The sequence below is a fragment of the Halichoerus grypus genome, chromosome 2 (genome assembly GCF_964656455.1).
Source record: "Halichoerus grypus chromosome 2, mHalGry1.hap1.1, whole genome shotgun sequence".
Classification (NCBI taxonomy): domain Eukaryota; kingdom Metazoa; phylum Chordata; class Mammalia; order Carnivora; family Phocidae; genus Halichoerus; species Halichoerus grypus.
Genome location: NC_135713.1, coordinates 131422903 through 131443965, shown reverse-complemented (window position 1 = coordinate 131443965; position 21063 = coordinate 131422903). Strand labels below are relative to the sequence as shown.

General features: G+C 39.3%; 1 long non-coding RNA gene and 1 pseudogene across 1 annotated transcript in view; one reads left to right on the top strand and one right to left on the bottom strand.

The window, feature by feature from the left end:
• LOC144381147 (uncharacterized) overlaps positions 1–21063 on the bottom strand; it is a 398096-nt gene that overhangs the window by 238822 nt on the left and 138211 nt on the right. The window lies entirely within an intron of this gene.
• On the top strand, positions 11111–11286 carry LOC118521669 (U2 spliceosomal RNA; annotated as a pseudogene).

Here is a 21063-nt window from a genome sequence, read left to right as displayed (position 1 = left end):
AACCCTAGATCCTGCTGTGCAACTATCAGGAAGTGGTACATTTTTTCCACGGAACTTAAAATAGGGTGAATGTGAACTTGGATCTTCGAGGGGCCCTTTGTTCCAACAACACAGTGGGAAGAAGAGCCAAAAGAGGGCAGGAGACTGGGTCTGGAGAGAGATGTGGGCCCACTAAAGTCACACTTGAAGCCAATGAATATATGAAACAATACATCCCGTTTTTATGTAAGCTAGTTTGAATTTCAATTGGAGCTTCTGGCAGTTGAGGCTGAAAAAGTACTTCTTCTATGTTTAGCTACAAGCTTATCAAATTTTCCTACAGCAAACATGGCCCGGACGTGGATGGAAGAAAGGTTAAGTGGTTCTTCAAGGACTTTTCAGTGACTGTTCCAAAGCCATACGAAGTTCAGTGTAGGGTGCCTAGGGTAGTAGGGGGATATCGGGTGCTGGCTTCCAATCAGCTACTTTACCCTCTCAATACCAACCAGGGCAGACCTCCTGGGCTGGGCTTTTCCATTCAACACAGATGTCCTCCATGTACTCTGCGTGCACCGTGCTCATTCTCTCCCTCCTCCTTTTGCTTCTGTTCTTCCCACAACCATTCATCCACCTCCCAAAGCTAACACCAGGAGTATCCACCCCACTCCTCACTCCTTCTTTCCCAGAACCCTCCACAACTCTCTGTGCCAGGGTCCTCCTCTCCCTCCTGCCATGCAAGTCGATCACTCCCAGCTTCAAATGTCAGCAGCTTTTCTTGATTTCTTGGGTTAGTGAAACTCTATGGAAAGTAAGGTCTCTCTAACCCAATATCCAGTAAGGAGAGAAGCTACAGCTGCTTTCCCCAGAGGATCTAAAATCTAAAAACATTTGACTCTATAAGATAGCTAAGAAACCAACATCTTGACCTCATCATGGGGAAAGGCATTCCTGCACACCCAGTGGGAAGTGTGCGTTCACTGGTGACAAGAAGTAGGCTGGACAGAGAAGCCATTCAGTAGTGAAGTAAAATTAGAAGAACAGAAGGAGCAAAGATAAGAGTTTAGGCATGTACATAGGGTATATGGGCAGAGGGAGACCAGTGTACTAGTGAGACTTCTCAACTGGTTCAGATGGTTCATTTTTTAATAAGTGGAGATTGTGTTGGATTACCAAGGCAAAATGAGATCACAGAAGCTCTGAAAGCTAGATTGAAATGTATACTCCACCATCATAGGCGATAGGAACCAACCGTGGGTTCTTGAGAAAACAATCAACAAATTGCAGCTAGAAATAGGAATCAGGCAACAATAAACAGGAAAGGTTTGGAAGGAATGGGCCTAAAGTAGAAAAGACACTCCAAGAGCTGTTGCAGTAATTCAGATCCTCATGCGATTTTTTTTTAATATTAAAAATAAGTAAGTGTACAATGTTCAACTATCTATAAGAAGAAATCAAAGTTTATCCTGGTGATTTAACCTAAAACACCAGATGAATATCCAGTACCACACATCTCTACCACCACCAGCAAACATCACCAATGAGGGGACCATAGATGTTTGCCAGCATGCTAAACTCAGATATGAATGCAACTTCTCACGTTAATTCTTTGCAGCATTCATGCCCAGGCAAGAATCAATGAAGATATCTCAGCATCTCTAATCTTTAAGTGTTTTCTATGTTGTGCTCATAAAGAATGTACTCTCAGATAGACATGGATGGTAAGGAAATTAAGGGGTTTTGGGTTTTCTTCCTCTCCATACATGGAGCATTTCATTTGTTCTTTTTAAATGACAAATCTACTTAGGGACAATGAGATCAATGTGTTAGTGCAGCTACAAATAGAGTAAATAAAGTCTATAGGTTCTCTGTATAATCAAATGGGGGTAAGGGTGATTTCCTACGTACCATTTAGACATTTTCCCTATGTCATCTCTGGAGCAATTTTTTGGACTCATCTCAAAAAAAAAAAAAACTGCTTAAAAAGTAACATTTCACTAAAAGGCACATTTTTCCTTCTTCTTCTTGTCAAGAGTGTTAAGATAAACACTGTACTTTCAGCAGATAAATAATCATTCCAAGAGACAGAAAATACTCTTGACATTTTTACAATAACAGGTTATTAATATAATTCACTGTGGCTGAAAGCCTGCAGAATACATTTATAATGCAGGCTGAATAAAGGTTAAGTGTATTTTCTGTTTTATTCTGCATCAAACATAAATACCTGTCATACCAAAACCTAGAGTAGACATAAGAACTTTCTTAGAAATCTATGAATCCCAGAGGAAGATGAGCCATTGAAAAAAATTCCTCTTCTCTAGATAAATTCCATATCAAGTAGACCTAGAAGCCAAGACTAAAACAAGAAAAAAAAAATCACAATCAATCTCCAAGGTAATGTCTGTCAAAAATCACCCTGGATGCCCCAACAACACAATCCCACATCAGAATCACATTGCCTTAATGCTCTCACATCAACCGCCTGAGAATGAGTCATCAAGGAAATCTGTGCTGTCTCTTTCCACAAAGACACTGCTCTTGGTTTGATTTTGTTTTGTTTTTTTCTGGGCAGCTCCTCAAGAAGAACATGAACAAACAAAAGTGCATATCTTGAAACATACAGACATCTGCCCCGTTCCTCTGAAAATACCTCTTTAGGATTCTCAAGAAGTTGTGATCTTCAATTAAAATGAAACCAGAGATTATTTATATCAGTGAGCGCTCTAAAAATAAGCCAGATGACGGAGAGATTGGGTCTTCTACTAAAATATTTACAGGCCAAAGAATTTGAAGGGAAGTGGCTCTTGTTTTTCAAAGAACTTCTTTGCTCATTGTCGAATCCTAAGTATATATGAATATACATGGCTCTCAGCATAGTAGCATACTCTTCCCATCCACTAAAGGAGAGATTTACAAAACACATTTGTTTTCCAAAAAGATTCTGTACTTTATAAAAGGATGCACCATAGGTTTCCTTTAAAAAGCGTACTCCCTGCTGTGTTTAAAATTAGTCAATTTACAAAAATGTGAATTAGCCACAATTCTCCAGAAATACATTTGTTGCCTCAAACAAGGCGCCCTTACTGAAAACTGCAGGTCTGAATATTAGTTCTCAGGAAACATTTATTTCAAGCTCTTCAGTAAAATAAAACAGCATTTAGAGTTAATAATCACTGGCTTGTATTATTAACCTGGCATACGACAAAACAACTCCTGAAATCTTCAATTTTCCTTCCGCATGTGCTGGCAGTTCCCTGCCATTCACACCCATCATCTGCCTTTTTAATCCACCCTAGAACACAAAAAAAGGCAGGCCTCCCCTTAACGCTAGACTTTTTGGGGCACCTACATCAGGCCATGCCTGTCCAGCCCCAACCCCGCCTCCTGCCAACTACCCGCCCACCCTGGACTGTTCCACTCGGCTTCTCCCACCCCCACTCTTTCCTTTCAGCTCTCAGCTCATTTCTTCAGGATGCATTCCTTAACACCACCTCAGACTAGATCTCTCTCCTATTCTCTCGTAGCCACCTGTATTTTTTCTTCACAGCACTTGTCCAGAGTTTGCATTTAAATAACTGGGCTTCTTTGACAAATATCTGTCTTCCCCATTCCTGGTTTCCTGAGGCAGAGACCGTCTGTTTTGCTGATCATTTCGTCTCACTGCCTGGTGCCAGGCATCGCACACAGTGGGCTAAACAAGTGAGTTCTACTCTCTCCTCAATTTTCTTCACCATTTTTTTCTAATTATTATTTGAGTATAGTTGACACAATTTTCTTCACTACTTTCATCCCTTACTTTATCAGTAAACTTTACTAAAAACATACACGCATTATCAATCACACTTCTTCAAAGAAGTGTACTGTCTACACCCATTCTTTTCCGCTCTTCTCAATGTCCTTCTACACCTAGGGCTGCACTGAAACCAGTCTCCCAAGGTTTGCCAATAACCTTCTCCTAATGAACAAATTCAGCGGCCACCTCGAGCTCATCCCCATTCACGTTCCTTCAATGGATGTTGATGTCCTGCCCTCCTTCCCTTGATTTCTCCCTACCCATCTCTTTCTCGACCCTTTCCCTCTTCCTCTTGGCATCTCCTCAGGATCACCTTCCCTTTCATCCCAGCCTTTCCTTCTGACTGACCTCCCTATCTCTGTTAATGATTTTATCATTCTCCCAGTCCCCAAGTTTTAGAGCTGGCCTCCCAGATATTCATTTAATCAATGCCAGGGGTTCCCTCGGGAAGATTCCTACTGTCCAAGTTCCAGTTCAGGTTCTTCTTAAGACTCCTGCACCACTTCAACCTGCCTCCCCACTTTTGTCCATTCTGGGCACCACACAACCTTTTTCAAACACAGCTCAGCCACATCGTCCCTCCTTAACACGGCATCAAAAACTAAATAACAAAGCCTCAGTTTGATTCTAATGGACAACATGACATTGCCCCCCTAGAAAAACTGAATGATTCCTAAGCATGTCTAGCCGTTTTCTAGTTTCTCACTGTTGGTCACACACAAACTCGTAACTACATCCTTCCCATTCACTCCAGGCTAGCTAAGTTTTATCCATATTTCAAGAACATTGTAAATACCTCCTCCTCTCTGGAAGTTTTTCTGGTATCTTAAATGAATGGGATCTCTCACTCTTTCACCTCTCGTAAGCCTTTGTATTGGCTTGGTATCATAATTATTCATGCTCCAGAGATACCATCCTCATAAAGTCTTTAAGAATAAGAAGAATCACAGGCTTGTACCTCTGAAATAAATAATACATTATATGTTAAAAAAAAAAAAAAAAGAAGAAGATAGTAGGAAGGGAAAAATGAAGGGGGGGAAATCGGAGGGGGAGACGAACCAGGAGAGACTATGGACTCTGAGAAACAAACTGAGGGTTCTAGAGGGGAGGGGGGGTGGGGGGATGGGTCAGCCTGGTGATGGGTATTAAAGAGGGCACGTATTGAATGGAGCACTGGGTGTTATATGCAAACAATGAATCATGGAACACTACATCAAAAACTAATGATGTACTGTATGGTGATTAACATAACATAATAAAAAAAAAAAAAGAAGAGAGAGGTAGGCAAACCAAAAAAAAGACTCTTAACTATGGAAAACGAACTGATGGTCACCAGAGGGGAAGTGGGTGGGGGGAAGGGTGATGGGAGTTAAGGAATACACTTGCTGTGTGATAAGCACCAGGTGATGTATGGAACTGTTGAATCACTATACTGTACACCTGAAAGTAATATTACACTGTATGTTGACTAGCTGGAATTTAAATAAAAACTTTTAAAAATATTAAAAAAAAAAGAATAAGAAGTATGTCTTAACTTGGAAAATGAGCACAGTGCCTTGAAATCCCAGATTATACTGGAAATCCTCCTTTAAGGACTATATTTTCCCTAGTAAAAAGATTCTCTGAGGGATTTGTTTTAAGAATTTATTTTACTAGGGCTCTTAATTGTAAATAAATTATTTTGGAGAAATTATTGAAATTGTCAATTGGCATAAATCGAATTTTCAAGGGTATTTATTTCGATGGCTTCTAAGAGCATATGATGTTTTTGAAAGCGAGGCAATAATTAATAAGGCAAACAGATGATGGGGTTCAGAACATATCACCCCCAAAATATGCCACTTTGGTAGAAAGCTCCCGAGAAACAGCTGGTGCAGAAAGAGTTCTATGACGTCTTCCTTCTACCTAAAAACAAGTCATGAAATTTCCCATGAGAAAAATGTCCTCCCTGTATCAGGAGGTGAAGAATATTTTCATCACAGACTGACAGTTGATGCCAAAATAGAGCTATCTAAACAAATCTACTAAAAATAACCCTTATCTCTGTTAGTTTCCTAGTCTCACTGTCCCACAATTTACTGCCCTTCAACAAAATTCCTTTGTCTTGTCACTTCTCCACAAATGTAACATTTCATTGTTTTAAAAAAGTATATAAGCTCTTGGTTCTACCTGCTTCTTCAACTCTTCATTTCTTTTATGAGGACTCTTGTGTGCATGTAAGATATTAAATGATATTTGTGTGCCTCTCTCCTGTTAATTTAACTTTCAGGCCCAGGCACAGAACCTAAGAGGGCAAAACAAAGTTTAATCCCCCTTTCACAGGATGGAAGAATTTAAAGTTTTGAAGATTTAGTACTGGTACATTCAATACAAGTGCATTAAAAAAAAATGTTTTTTAACCCATCAGGAACACCTTTCTTAATTAACAAAGTATAAGCCAAAGGCCTACTGCTCTCATAGGAGAACATTTTTCATTTATTCAAAAGAAAGGAGCAGTCACTTGAAGAGAGTTGCTGGAGCCTTTGGAGTCTGTTACTAGAGAAATACCAGTGGGGTCTAAGGTCTCCCAAGCTAAAAGTTAACGGCCAGAACCTCCCTCTCAATCATTTTTCTACACCTACTACACAGATGAATAGGTAAAAGTCTGTTGTGAGTTGTGCTAAGACCTCCCACACAATCACTGAGGCTCGTTTATTTAGAACTGGTGGGCGTAAGCAATACAGAGTACATGTGTTTGAATGTCTTTTTCCTATATACATAAGGTATTGCTAATCAGTTACATGATACCCAGGAGCAAGAACGTGGGGTTTCATCAAGAAGAATTATACCCTGAGTCTTCTGTTTGCAACAAAAGCTAAAACATTAACGCAGAGTAAAAATAAGTTTGTTGCATCTTAAAGTTTACAAACCGTTGGGAAACATCCATAAATTAAAAATGAACATTCTAAGAGTTATAGAAGTTTCTGGAGGATCTGAAGACTGAGATTGGTTTATGGCAATCAGTACAATTCCCGAAAGAACTCAATCTTTGTTATGATTGTTTTGTGAAGTCATTTTTTGGTGAGAAAAGTTTGCAGCACTACATCTGAGATGCCCAACAGATCCAGAATATTTACACCCACATACACACACACACACACACACACACACACACTAACTTTAAAGAAAAGAAAATTTGTTTTAATTTCTATTAGACTATTTCTTATGGACTCGAAGCTGTCAGACGTAGAAACATTAGCTTTTGTTGTGCCCAACTTTCTTGTGATACTGTGCCTTTAAATTATTAACTTTTAAGGGAGGGACAAGGACATTGCTCCAAGCATTTTCCTAAATCGGCGTACTCTCCAGGATGACTGGAACAATGACAATGGCCAGGAGCCCATTGTTCAGTGTGACCTGCCTTACTGCAATGGCCCGGGATGCCTGAACACGGATCTGAGGTTGTCTTTCTGGTTTCAGTTGCCCTGTTCTGTGGGCATTGTTGCTGCTTTAATTCCAGTATTGTCGAATCTAGTACCTTCAGTTCCTTTGATAATTTGCATGCATTTTTTTTCTTAGAACAATGAAAGAATCGTCACAACCATATCATTTTTCATAGGAGCCAAGTAGTCATTTGCTCGGGGACAAGGGTGCAGAATTGGGAAATCAGTTCTCTCTTCCATTTTACAGTCGGCCATCTGAGCATCGCGACCTCTCTGCCTTATGACATCAATCAAGTATTTTACGTGCTCTTTGAAGCTGGTTCACTGTCATTGCTCTGAGATTTTCCAAACATGAAACCTCTGTAGGGGGGCATAGCTGGTGTGCACCATGGTTTCTCTGAGGCAATGACTCTGAGCTTTGGTGATGGGGAAATCCGAATCCTTTCCCTAGGGAGCCCTCAAGCTCTCTCTCTTTCTTCTCTCTGAGCCAGAGGTTCTCAAACTGCCCTATCCTCCACAATCACCAGAGAAGCTGATAAAAATCAATCCACCCAGGCCTGACCCAGGCCTGCTAAAGCCAACTCTGAGAAGACCTGGAGAGAAAGCCCCTCCCCTTCGTCCCTGGAATGGGGCACCTTGAGGAGCTGTGGTTTGGAAAGCCTCCCCAAGGTCAAGAGAGACCCACAGATTGCTGCTAGTGTCTGAGATCCCAAGTATGCTGAAAAAGGGACAAATGTGAAAACGAGATTTCAAAAATGGTAAGATATTTTTAAAACTTGAACACCTGCAAAATATACGTGTGTGTATACATTTGCATATATTGTCATATGTATATATTTGTATATATACATATAGGCATACTACACGTAAATAATTATGCTATTCATATGACAATTTCAGGATGTATTAAAAAATTCCTTCAAATCGCACTCCAGACAGTATGGCCTATTGATGGACCAAACATATAAAATCACATTTTGAGTACATTCTTAGATTCTCCTAATGTATCCGTGTGCCTGTAAGTACAACCTAATTTGCAGAAAACATCAAAAGTCAGAATTTGAGATTTTATGAATGGGAGTGAAAGAGGGCTAAATGGTGCCAACCCCCAACACAGGCCTGCACTTAGAGATAATGAACAGAAAGCACCACAATACCTAGAACAGAATAAATGTTGGCTGTTATATAATTAGTTCCTACTCACTTCCCACAACGCCATGGGGGCAAATATGTAAATTAAGAGACAAACTCTTGTGTTCATACATAAAAGTCCCAAGGTGATCTCTCCATCCGCCAACTTCTAATAACTCTTGTTTTGTTAAACATGAATTTGATTACATCCCTTGTTCAGTGTCTGTTTAGCTATATTTTTTCTTGTTTTTTGAGAGTGAAATTCTTTTGAGAGGAATTCTTAACTTTGTACCATAAATCCCCTAGAGAGATTGTGAATGCCATAAAATTCTATGTAAAGTGTTATATGTCTATGTGTGCACTCCCCTTGCTTTGAAAGTGGCACCTATAAGATTTTCAAAGGGATTCATGACCTCCCAAATTTAAGATTTTCAACAGAAACTATTGGTATGGCTCGCACCCATTTCAAGTTGCCACACAAGGCAGCATCCCAGTCCCAGATTCTCAAGGTGCTTGATGACCAAGCACAAGCCAGGATCTGAGCCAGGATCTGATCTAGAACGCCTTGGACAGCCAGGTCCCCTTGGACTCTGTATGTGTTTCCTAGGGCTGCCATGACAAGGTATCCCAAACTGGGTGGCTTAAAACAACAGAATTTTGTCTCTCACAGATCTGGAGGCCAAAATTCTGAAATTAAAGTGTCGGCAAGAACACGCCCCTCACAAAGCCTCTAGGGGAGGGTCCTTCTTGTCAATTTCAGCTTCTGGTAACAAGCGTCAAGCACTCCTTATCTACAGGAGCAACTCCAGGCTTGGCCTCAGTCTTCATATGGCCACTTCCTCTGCGTGTCTTCTTATAAGGACATCAGTCATACTGGATTAAAGGTCCACCGTACTCTGGTATGACCTCATCTTAACTGATTATACCTGCAACAACCCTACTTCCAAATAAGGTCACATTCTGAGGTATAGTGGGTTAGGACGTCAACATGTCTTTTGGGAAGGACGGATTTCAACCCATGGCAGGCTCTATTCTTCCATTTACTTTGCTGATAGACATGAAGGAAGGAAGGACAACCAGCAGGTACTGAGATTTTTCTCTGACCTCCATCTGTGCTTGATACTTTAATCTTCACACACTCCATTTTTATCAACAAGGACACTGAGACTCAAGAAATTGGGTAACCTATTTAGTGATAAGGACCCATAAAAGGCCAAGTTTGAAAATGAATACAAGTTCCTGTGATGACATAGTGTCATTCATGTGTAGTTTTAGATAAAATTCATGCAATATACAATAACAGATCCCTGAGTAAATATGCTCCCTGGGCAAATATAATTGTATTGCATGTTATAATGTGTTTTAGAAATAGAATAAAGTGACACCAATAAATTAAACTAAACACTTAGCATCTGGGTGAGAGATAATCACAAGTAGAGCAACATTAAAATAAAAAAGCTTACCATTAAAGGTCCTACAACTAGTATACTTATTTATGGTTTATTCAGAATTCTGTAAGATAGCATTCCTTTCAAGTTTTATATTCTACTTTTTGGTTATTATGGTGTTTTACAGCAGAAAATTTGTTAGAAACATAAAAGGGGATGCTATGCCATCATTTTTGTCCCTGGGAAAAAATATGTGTATATTTTTATATTTATAATATATTATATTATAATATATTATAGAATGAGCATAAAACGAAACATGGTAAAGAGGATTCTGTTATATGAAATCAATATTAGTAATTTATGACATAACAAAGTATTAAATAGCTAAGCTTTTGAACAACTCCATAAGGATTAGAAAATTCTTACACATCATTCATATGTGGAATTTAAGAAACAAAACAAATGAACAAAGGCAAAAAAAGAGTGATACAAACCAAGAAACAGACTCTTTTTTTTTTTTTTAAGAGAGAGAGCACGTGGAGGGGGGAGGGAGGAGTGGCAAAGGTAAAGGGAGAAAAAGAATCTTAAGCAGACTCCATGCTCAGCAGGCAGCCCAACACAGCCCTTGATCTCATGACCCTGAGATCATGACCTGAGCCAAAATCAAGAGTCAGTCTCTTAATCAACTGAGCCACCCAGGTGCCCCTGCACTAAGAAACAGACTCTTAACTACAGAGAACAAACTTACGGCTATCAGAGGGGAGGTGGGTGGTTGGATGCGTGAAATAGGTGATGGGGATTAAAGAGTACACTTATGATGAGCACTGAGTCATGTATGGAATTGTTGCATCACTATATTGTACACCTGAAACTAATATAGCACTGAATGTTAACTATACTGGAATTAAAATTAAAAACTTAATTAAAAAAAAAGAGAGAGAAAAAGAGGGGGCATCTGGGTGACTCAGTCGGTTGGGTGTCCAACTCTTGATTTTGGCTCAGGTCATGATCTCAGGGTCCTGGGATCAAGCCCCACGTTGGGCTCCATGATCAGTGGGGAGTCTGCTTGTGGATTCTCTCTCCCCCTCTGCCCGGTTCCCCACTCGCTAACACTCTCTCTCTCTCTCTCTCAAATAAATAAATAAATCTTTAAAAAAAAAATAAGAGAAAGAAAATTCTTACACAGCTACTCTTGAAAAAAGCCATTTGACTTTTTACTGAAAGAGAGCATCTGGATGTATTAATTATCTTGATCTTGGTAATCATTCCACAATGCACATGTATATCAATCAACACGTTGTACACTGTAAATACAAACCATGATATTTTTCAATTATTCCTCAATAAAGTTGGAAAAAAAAGAGTATCTCAACACATTGGAAATCAAAATGACATGAGTTTCTTGGCCTTTTGGCTAAGATTAAGTGTAGTATCTGTTCTTATCAGTTTCTCATTTTCCAGACAAGGCACAGGGACAGTAGAATTATAATCCTCAATGATGTCCATGAAAATGCTAAAATTGGAGGATTTTAATAAAATGTAATTTTACTTTATTACATTTTATGCATAATGTTTCCTTAGTTCAAAATCTACACAGGCCAGTCTTTCATAAGTCATAAAAGAAGCTGTGGGGAACAGCAGAAAGGGCATTAATCTGAGTGGGGAATGCAAGTGAAAGGTCAGGCTTGAGCAGGAAGGGGAGCAGAGAAAAGTAAAAAAGAAACCACAACACAGATCAGGAGACACGGGTGTCTGGCCCACACAAACAAAGCTCTCCATCAGACCTTCAAATAGGGGCGCCTGGGTGGCTCAGTAGGTTAAGCATCTGCCTTTGGCTCAGGTCATGATCCTAGGGTCCTGGGATTGAGCCCTGCGTCAGGCTCCCTGCTCAGTGGGGAGTCTGCTTCTCCCTCTCCCTCTGCCCCTCCCTGCTTCTGTTCTCTCTCTCTCATGCTCACTCTCTCTCTCTCTCAAACAAATAAATAAATGAAATCTTAAAAAAAAAAAAAAGGCCTTCAAATATTCAGATTCTGTCCTGAGTAAACCATCAGGGGAACAACCAGCACCCCAAGTTGCTCGATCACAATGAAGACTTGGTTCAAGTCTACTAGACTCCTTAAGAGACACAACCCACCCAAGTTGTCCCCAGAATTCATTCTTAATTTGTTTAAAAGATAAGAAAAAATATTTTGGATTGATGTGGATTATAGTCAACATGCTGATTTCCAATAGGACTAAAACAACAATAAGCTTCATCTCCAATACGTATATAACATTTCATGTGACTGTATGTTCACTTCATAGGACATGTACAGAAGCAGCTCTTTTGTGCCACAGAAAGAGCATAAACCTGAGGATAAATAGCCAAGCTGAGGTCTTCCATCCACCAGATATGTGAACCCTCATTTAACCCTCTGAGCTCTGTCTTTCCAATAGGTATCTTTCTTCCAACCCTTTTGCTTTATATTGTTTATGACAATTTCACTATCTTAAAATACATTTTTTTTCTTAAATTAGTAATATCTTTACTTTTAAAAAGGTTGGGATGTGAAAAGGCATGGCCAAAAATTAATATTTAATGGGCTCCGCACTGGGTGAGCAGCCTACTTAAAAAAAAAAAAAAAGTCATATATTCAAAAAATCAGTGACCAGTCTTTCATCAAAACATGGTGAGTTGGGGGGCACCTGGGTGGCTCAGTCATTAAGCATCTGCCTTCGGCTCAGGTCATGATCTCAGGGTCCTGGGATCAAGCCCCACATCAGGCTCCCTGCTCCGTAGGAAGCCTGCTTCTCCCTCTCCCACTCCCCCTGCTTGTGTTCCCTCTCTTGCTGTGTCTCTCTCTCTCTGTCAAATAAATAAATAAAATATTTAAAAAAAAACAAAAAAAAACATGGTGAGCTGGCAGATTCAATTAAGACCAAAAATAATATACTCTATCCCTTAACAAATTCCACCTTTAAAATTGCTGTAAGTTTATCAAAAATGGAGGCCTAAAGAGAAAACACATAAATTAGCAGAAAATAATCTTTATTTTAAAAGGGCTATTAAGTCATCGTGGCATATAATCAAAGAACTAAACTGCTTTTATGACCAAAAAACTGATCAAATTCCAGAAATGTGCTACCTGCCACGCTTAAACACCTCTTTGCTGAAATAGAGAAATGGCATGGGATTTAGAGTCAGTTGTATGACCAGTATGCAATAAATATTGCTTTGAATTAGATGTGATTTAATTTGCCATGACTTCTGCATCTCCAGAAACCCACTAGGAGCTTAGCTGTTAAGAGGAACTCAAGCATATAGTGCTTTTGTTAATCATTAATGGCCCTGTTCCACCAAAATTAAATTTCCACAGCTGCCAACCACAAAAGTTTGGTTGTCTCCTGAAGGCTAGAGTTAGAGTCTGATCCAATAACGGACAATGTAGCTCACCTTCAGTTATAAGCAATCACTCTGTAACCCTTAACCCTGCAGGTAAAAGGATCCAACCCACTAACCAAGCATAATGTCATCAAGAAAACTACTCACAGTTTTCCAGTTACAGCAACAGATTATCAAACATACTGATTACTAAATTTCTAAAGAAAATTCAAGAAAAACAATCCATCTCTCCTGACCCCATTACCTCAACCCCAATTCATTCTCTTAATTCAACTTGTAAGACCAGTCAAAATACAGTCATATTTGATGATAGGGAAATTATAATAGTTAGCATTTATGCAATGCTCCTATGTCTTTGATGTTTTACAAGCACTATTTTATTTAATCATCACAACATACCCATAAAGGAGGTAGTGAATGTTAAATCCATTTTATAGATAAAATTACTGAGGCTTAGTAAGAGTAAGTGTTTTCCCAAGTTCACACAACTGGAAGAGGGATTTCAATTGGTCAGACTCCAGAGCCCATGGTTAAGAATACATGCTCCAGAACATCTATTATCAACATGAGAAGGTTTCCTTTATTTCTTTTTGGTGAAAAAGAATTTTTTTTAACAGCAAGATTGTATGTTTTTAAATATGTATGTGTGCATAAAGTAAAATCCACATTTATCCATAGAAAAATACCTGAAATGACATACTGGAGGCATTAATGGTTCTCTTTTCTGAGGGATAGAGTCATGAGGGAGAATTCATTTTTTTATCTGTATTTTCTACATATTTTTTTCATAGGCTCCACGCCCAACATGGGGCTTGAACTCAAGACCCTGAGATAAAAAATCACATGTTCTACCCACTGAGCCAGTCAGGCACCCATGTATTTGCTAATTTTTCTACAACGATCGATAATAAAAAAGAACAAAGTTATTTTGGTTATAAAAATAACACGCCAGAGTTTACATTGTCAGAGAAGGAAATCACAGATTAGGCTTATTTTAATGATGAGTTTAACAGAAAACAGAAAAACTGAAGGCCTCGATGAAAATTAAATGACTGTAAAATAGCATGAAAAGATGCTCAACAGCACTCACCCTCAGGGAAATGCAGATCAAAACCACAATGAGATCTCACCCCACACCTGTCACAATGGCCAGTATCAAAAAGACAAGAAAGAACAAGGGTTCGTGAGGATGTAGAGAAAAAGGAACCCTCTTACACTGCTGGTAGGAATGCAAACTGGTGCAGCCACTGGGGAAAACAGCATGGAGGTTCTTCACAAAATTAAAAATAGAACTACCCTATGATCCAGTAATTCCACCATTGAGTACTTACCCAAAGAAAATAGAAACACCAATTCAAAAGATATTTGCACCCCTATGTTTATTGCAGCATTATTTACAATAAACAAGATATGAAAACAACCTAAGTGTCCACTGATAGATGAATAGTTAAAAAAATGTGGTCTATATATAGAGAGAGAATAATAGCCATTTGCAACACATATGGATCTGGAGGGTACTATGCTAAGTGAAATAAGTTAGACAGAAAGAAAAATGCCATATGATTTTACTTGTATGCCAAATCTAAAAAAACAAACAAGCAAACAAAACAGAAACAGACTCATAGATACAGAGGACTAGTGGTCACCAGAGGGGGAGGGTATAGAGGGGTGGGTGAAAAAGGTGAAGGGGATTAAGAGGTACAAACTCCCAGTTATAAGATAAGTAAGTCTCAGGGATGAAAATTACAGCATGGGAAATACAGTCGATAATATTGTAATACTGTTGTATTACAATGTTAAGAGACGGTGACCACACTTATTGTAGTGAGCACTGAGTAATGTATAGAATTGTCGAATCACTATGTTGTACGCCTGAAACTAATAACATTGTATGTCAGCTATACTTCAATAATAAAAAAAAAGTTTTTAAAAGACTGTGAAATCGGTATGGATTAATAGAAGTTATATTAGGAAAGTCTTGTAGTTATATTTGAAATAGCTAAACATACCAATCTGGGAATCCAGTATTTTCTGAGGAGCACTTTACGAATCAATTTCTTTATGAATCACAAATGAAAGACAAGAAGTATTATAATGCTAGCCATGCTAAGAGGAGACTTCATTCATCTTAACAAGAAATTAACATTCTTGAGCAAAAATCATCATAGCATCTGACCTCTGATCTCCTTGTGGAAGGAAATTATATGTTCCAAATTCCTCTGTCTCTTGATAACATAACATTAAATCAAACAGTTGGAAATAGGGAAAGACTTAATATCTCTGACTGGAAACTATGAATCCAAGAGTAAATCTTCCTGGTTCCACAAACACGTCAATTTCAAGCTATGTTCCTGAACCCTCTATTAACTGCTTGATTTTATTACTGATTGAAATTTATATCAGGGATGATCATTATAGCTATCGCATATTGTGATTCATTTATAATTTTAATAATTCAGCCTACACCATTCCCCATATGCAATAACTTCCTAAAATAGAGTAAGGGAGTGAAAATCAGGGATACTACATTTTTGTGTGTAGGCACAGACCTGGGTGCACTAATCATTTTTTTCTGAGCATGCCACCTCTCAGAGTGGGCCCTCGGCAGCTAACCCTTGTTCCTTTGCCTTTCTGTCTGAAGTGTGAGAGACTGAGGATACAGTCAGTGTCCGTGGGTGAGGGTTAGAGGTAGAAATCATTCAGTGTCTCCCACAAGACGGGAATTTGGTACTAAAGAAAAGAAGGGGGGCACCCAGGTGGCTCAGTTGGTTAAGGGTCTGCCTTCAGCTCAGGTCATGATCCCTGGGTCCTGGGATCGAGCCCCACATCAGGCTCCTTGCTCGGCGGGGAGTCTGCTTCTCCCTCTACCCTTCCCCCTGGCTCTTGCTTTCTCTTGGTTGCTCTCTCTCATAAATAAATAAATAAATAAAAATCTTTTTAAAAAGAAAAGAAGGGGTCAGGAACTCAGTCATTTGAAATATCAGCATGATCTATATCGGCTCTGAAGAAACTTGTGTCAAAAGATAGTTTTTAAATAGGTAGAATCATGATTTTCATACAAATACCAAATGAATACATGTCAAGATATTATTTAACTCATTAATTAATGAGAGAATCAGTAAGATGTCAAAAAAGAATTCTAATGAGTATCCAAAGAATTTCCTATATGGGCAATGCTGAAATGAATTTTGCTAAAAGATGTGGTCAATATCCAAGGCAATAAAATGTAATATTTGGAATTATCTCGGGGGAGGCATCAATTACATCCCACGTACTTGACAGAACTTGTTTGCATCTCCCAGGGACCAACTGCTTTATTCTGAACATCAAACCTCTACACCACCCAGTAATTTTTGTGCCCGGTTACAAGTACTTCACAATTTTTCCTATAACACTAGTACAATCTAGATGTCCCCTAGGCCACTCTTCTGGGTGTACATTCTTCTTTAATATCCAATTTAATATCCAAGCCCTGGCCCCGACACAGTAGGCAATCCTGCACCCTCCCCGATGTAAATAACAGTTCCCCTTTTGTCACTCCCTAAAGCACCACTAACAGAAGGGCTGTAGGATTTAACAGATTCCTCCCAAGGGTTTGGGAATAACAGAGGGGAAATGACAACACAGCATAAAACAAGATTTTAACATTCTTAATTTTTTTAAAGATTTTATTCATTTATTTGAGAGAGTGAAAGAGTACAAGCAGGATGAGGGGCAGAGGGAGAGGGAGAGAAAGAATCCTCAAGCAGATGCCCCGCTGAGCACGGAGCCTGGCACAGGCTCAATCCCCCAGGACCCTGAGATCATGACCTGAGCCGAAATCAAAAGTCAGCAACCCAACCAACTGAGCCACCCAGGCGCGCCAAGATCTTAACGTTCTTAAAGTTTATTTGGCTATCCCCACTCGTGGGAATTTCTCCTGCTTTACTCCATAGATCTCATCCAGTTGCTGAAACTCCACAAACCTTAGTTTCAGGGCACATACAGCAGCAGAACACCGAAATTTGAGAGAACACTCTAGCGCTTTTCAGTCGAGGGCCTTCTTCCAGCTTCGGTCACGGTGGTGGTGGTGGTGGTGGTGGTCAGAGAGCTTGAGTTTCACAACCCAAAAAAGCCACTGTTAGGCTTTTCTAAATAACTCAGCCTGAATTTCCATCCTTAACAGGGGAAGAACCAGCCAGAGCTTTGAAATTATAATTTTCCTTAACATGCTCCAGATCAAATCCTCAAACAGTGCTCCAACCACCACAAAAGTATCCAAGAGAAGGAAGAAATCGTAAAATGTACGTGTTCTCCATTTCTTTTTTTTTTAAAAAAAAGATTTTATTTATTTATTTGACAGAGAGAGACACAGCGAGAGAGGGAACACAAGTGGGGGAGTGGGAGAGGGAGAAGCAGACTTCCTGTCGAGCAGGGAGCCCGATGCGGGGCTCGATCCCAGGACCCTGGGACCATGACCTGAGCCGAACGCAGACGTTTAACAACTGAGCCACCCAGGCGCCCCTACGTGTTCTCCATTTCCAAGCGAACCGCATGAGTCATGTCACTTTTGCTCCGTGATAGTACAAGTAGTGTATATAAATTAGGCTCTAAGTACTTTTAAAGTTTAGAGATAAAAAATAAACTATTAATATGTAAATCAAATTTCACAATGTTATTAAATCGCCAATTAGAGACATATTTCTTCTGAATATTTCTAGAAGTTAAAATTACGGACTTTAGAATTTCTAAGATGTGGACAATAATAAAAGTGGCTCATTTTTAAATGTATTATGTACACTTCTGGTAAAGGAGCTAAGACGGCTTAAATCAGTGACACCTCTTCGGCGAATGACACAAATCATCAAAACCAAGGATGAAAGGACAAAAACAATACAGTAAAGGAAAATGCAAGGAAGGAAATCTCCCTTGTTTATTGTTGTTATTTCAAAACTCTCTCAAGGGCAGCACGTCTTGATTCTCACGCCCTCATGTAGAGAACATAGGAGCCATTTTATAGACAAAATAACTCGGGCATACGGAGGCTACATGATTTGTCCCCCATAGAGAGTTTGAAGTAGGAGGTCCAAGTCTGGAAATTACATCATCTGACTCCAAACCCAAAGCTTATTCTTTTCCACCATGCCATTTTAGGTTACAGAACATAATTTTAATTATTGCAATATAGGTGTAACCAACCACATAATTTTGGAATTGTCTAGCAAATTCAATACCTTTAATACTAAGACCCTAAATTTCAAGTTGACTAGAAATTTGCAATAAAACCTCAGCACCCCAGTGCTGAACGAAATACCCTAGAACTGTAAGACCCACAGCTGACAGAAGCAAATATTCCCATAATTGCTATCAGCCCTCTAATCATTGTCCCTGACTCCTCAAATCTTTTACCACTTGGTTGTACTTCTAAATGCTTGGTCTTGAATTACCTAGCTACTATAGAGTTGGGGAACCTGAAGTACCTTGTTCAGGGGACTGTGATTGTTACATCATCCTTCCCATTCAAATCACTGCACGGAAGAAATTGTGAGGGCAATAATTAAGCCCTCCAGCGACTACCTTGATAATCTGACTGCTAAATCCTTTCAATTGCACTGATCTTCAACACAAGAACATCCTTACTTGCAGCCAGGCTATCATCCCAGGCCATTTCCCTTTCTAGATTGCTGCTACATTTTCCCCCACATGCCTGCCTATGCAGGATCAGCTCATAGTAAATCTATACACAGCACAGGAAACATCCCACAGATAATGAATTTTACTGATATCACGTAAGAACTGTCAATCATCACAGCTCCATTACCCTCATGCTGGCAGCATAAAACAAATTACCACATTTGCTAGTGTTCTTATAGTATGTGCTCTTTGGATGCTTTGTGTTATTTTTATCCTGGCTGTTCTTTGGAGATATTTAGTTATTCCAAGAGAGTGGGAGAAACAGAGGAAGCTAGCATGTGTCAGCTTCTCCCATGGTGAGATCTATCTACCTGACCCAAGATAATATTCTTTTTTTTTTTTTTTTTAAGTAGGCTCCACACTGGGTGTGGAGCCAAATGTGGGGCTTGAACTCACCACCCTGAGATCAAGGCCTGAGTTGAGATCAAGAGTCCGACGCTTAACCGACTGAGCCACCCAGGCGCCCCCCAAGTCTTGAAAAAATAACTTTTCCTGAATCATTTGGAGCTTGCTGTTGGAAAAAGAATCTATTCTAGAAGAAGCTAGTACTTAATGCTTTGGAAGGAAATTGCCTGTTAACAATTTCAAAAGGAAGAAGGAATTTTCTGAACCATCAATTCTGCTTAAAAAAATTATTCTTTTCTAGTGTCACCCACTCAAAAAATTGTAATAGGAAAGTAAATTCAACTCTCACTTAAAGTCAGCATGAAAAACTAGCTATGTATTTTTTCAAACTTCTTTTAAATCTCTCAAAATTACTGAATTCCAAACTCTCAATAAGAGCCGCTTTTATGGTCTTGCCATATTTCTTCAAATATCGAAATCTCATAGATTTGAGACTGAGATTAGACATACTAATAGAGACCAGTTTTACACCAATTTATGAAACTTCTTTCTGTGTCTTAGTAGATGGAAGCAAGAATAATTCATTTCATGAAATCAAACATCTTCAAAAGTAATTACATTTAAAAACATTTGCATATCTGAACCATGAACCACAAGGAAGGGGCCCTTATGGGCTGTGCCTTAGCTTTTCCCATGCAACTGCTTCCTCAGTGAAAAAGTATTTAATTAAATAAGTACTTAAAAGATTGAGATTTGTGCGTGTCAATTCACAAAAAATATGGTTTTTCAAATGAGATAAGTAGTTGGGATTCTTTCCTTTAGCGAATAAGAATGTGGTCCAGGGCGCCTGGGTGGCTCAGTTGGTTAAGCGACTGCCTTCGGCTCAGGTCATGATCCTGGAGTCCCTGGATCGAGTCCCGCATCGGGCTCCCTGCTCAGCAAGGAGCCTGCTTCTCCCTCTGACCCTCTCCCCTCTCATGTGCTCTCTCTCTCTCATTCTCTCTGTCTCAAATAAATAAATAAAATCTTAAAAAAAAAAAAAAAAAAGAATGTGGTCCATTCTGGGGCGCCTGGGTGGCTCAGTCTGTTAAGCGTCTGCCTTCGGCTCAGGTCATGATCCCAGTGTGGGATCGAGTCCCGCATCAGGCTCCCCACTCCACGGGAAGCCTGCTTCTCTCTCTCCCACTCCTCCTGCTTGTGTTCCCGCTCTCGCTATCTCTCTGTCAAATAAATAAATAAAATGTTAAAAAAAAAAAATGTGGCCCATTCTTTCTTTAAAATTTATCAGGAGTAGTACATGTGTGTGTATATATAATATATATGTGCAATATATAATATACACATGTATATATACATATATGTAATATATGTGCATGTGTAACATATGCACATATATGTACGTGTGTGTACATATGTATTGTGTTATATGTATGTACATGTGTGGTGTGTGTATATATGTAATATGTGGTGTATGTAATATATATGTGCATATACATATATGTAATGTAAAATATATGTGTAATAATATATATGTATATATAATATACAATAAGGGAAGAATAGGCAAAGGTAGAAACAGAGAGGAAGGAACAGTAATTTTGCCAGAAATGTTAGCACAATTTTACTAGGTAGGATTCACCCAGAATGAAAGAAAAACAGACGTAGTGGTAGGTCCAGAGTGGTTAAGACCAGCACTTCGCATGTGTATTCCTGAAGGTAACAGTGGCATCCATTGCCCATAGACATATATTGAAATAATCAACCCTCTACACCATAAGCCCTGAAGTCCCTTTCCCCCAGCACACAAGGGATCCAGGACTCTGCTGGGGCCCAACAGCTATTCTTAAGGCATCCTTGGGAAGCATCTTCATTGAGTGTCCAAAGAAAGAGAGAGCTACATTTGTAAGCCCAAGTCATACCCCTAAATGACTTCTGGGCAGGCTGCAA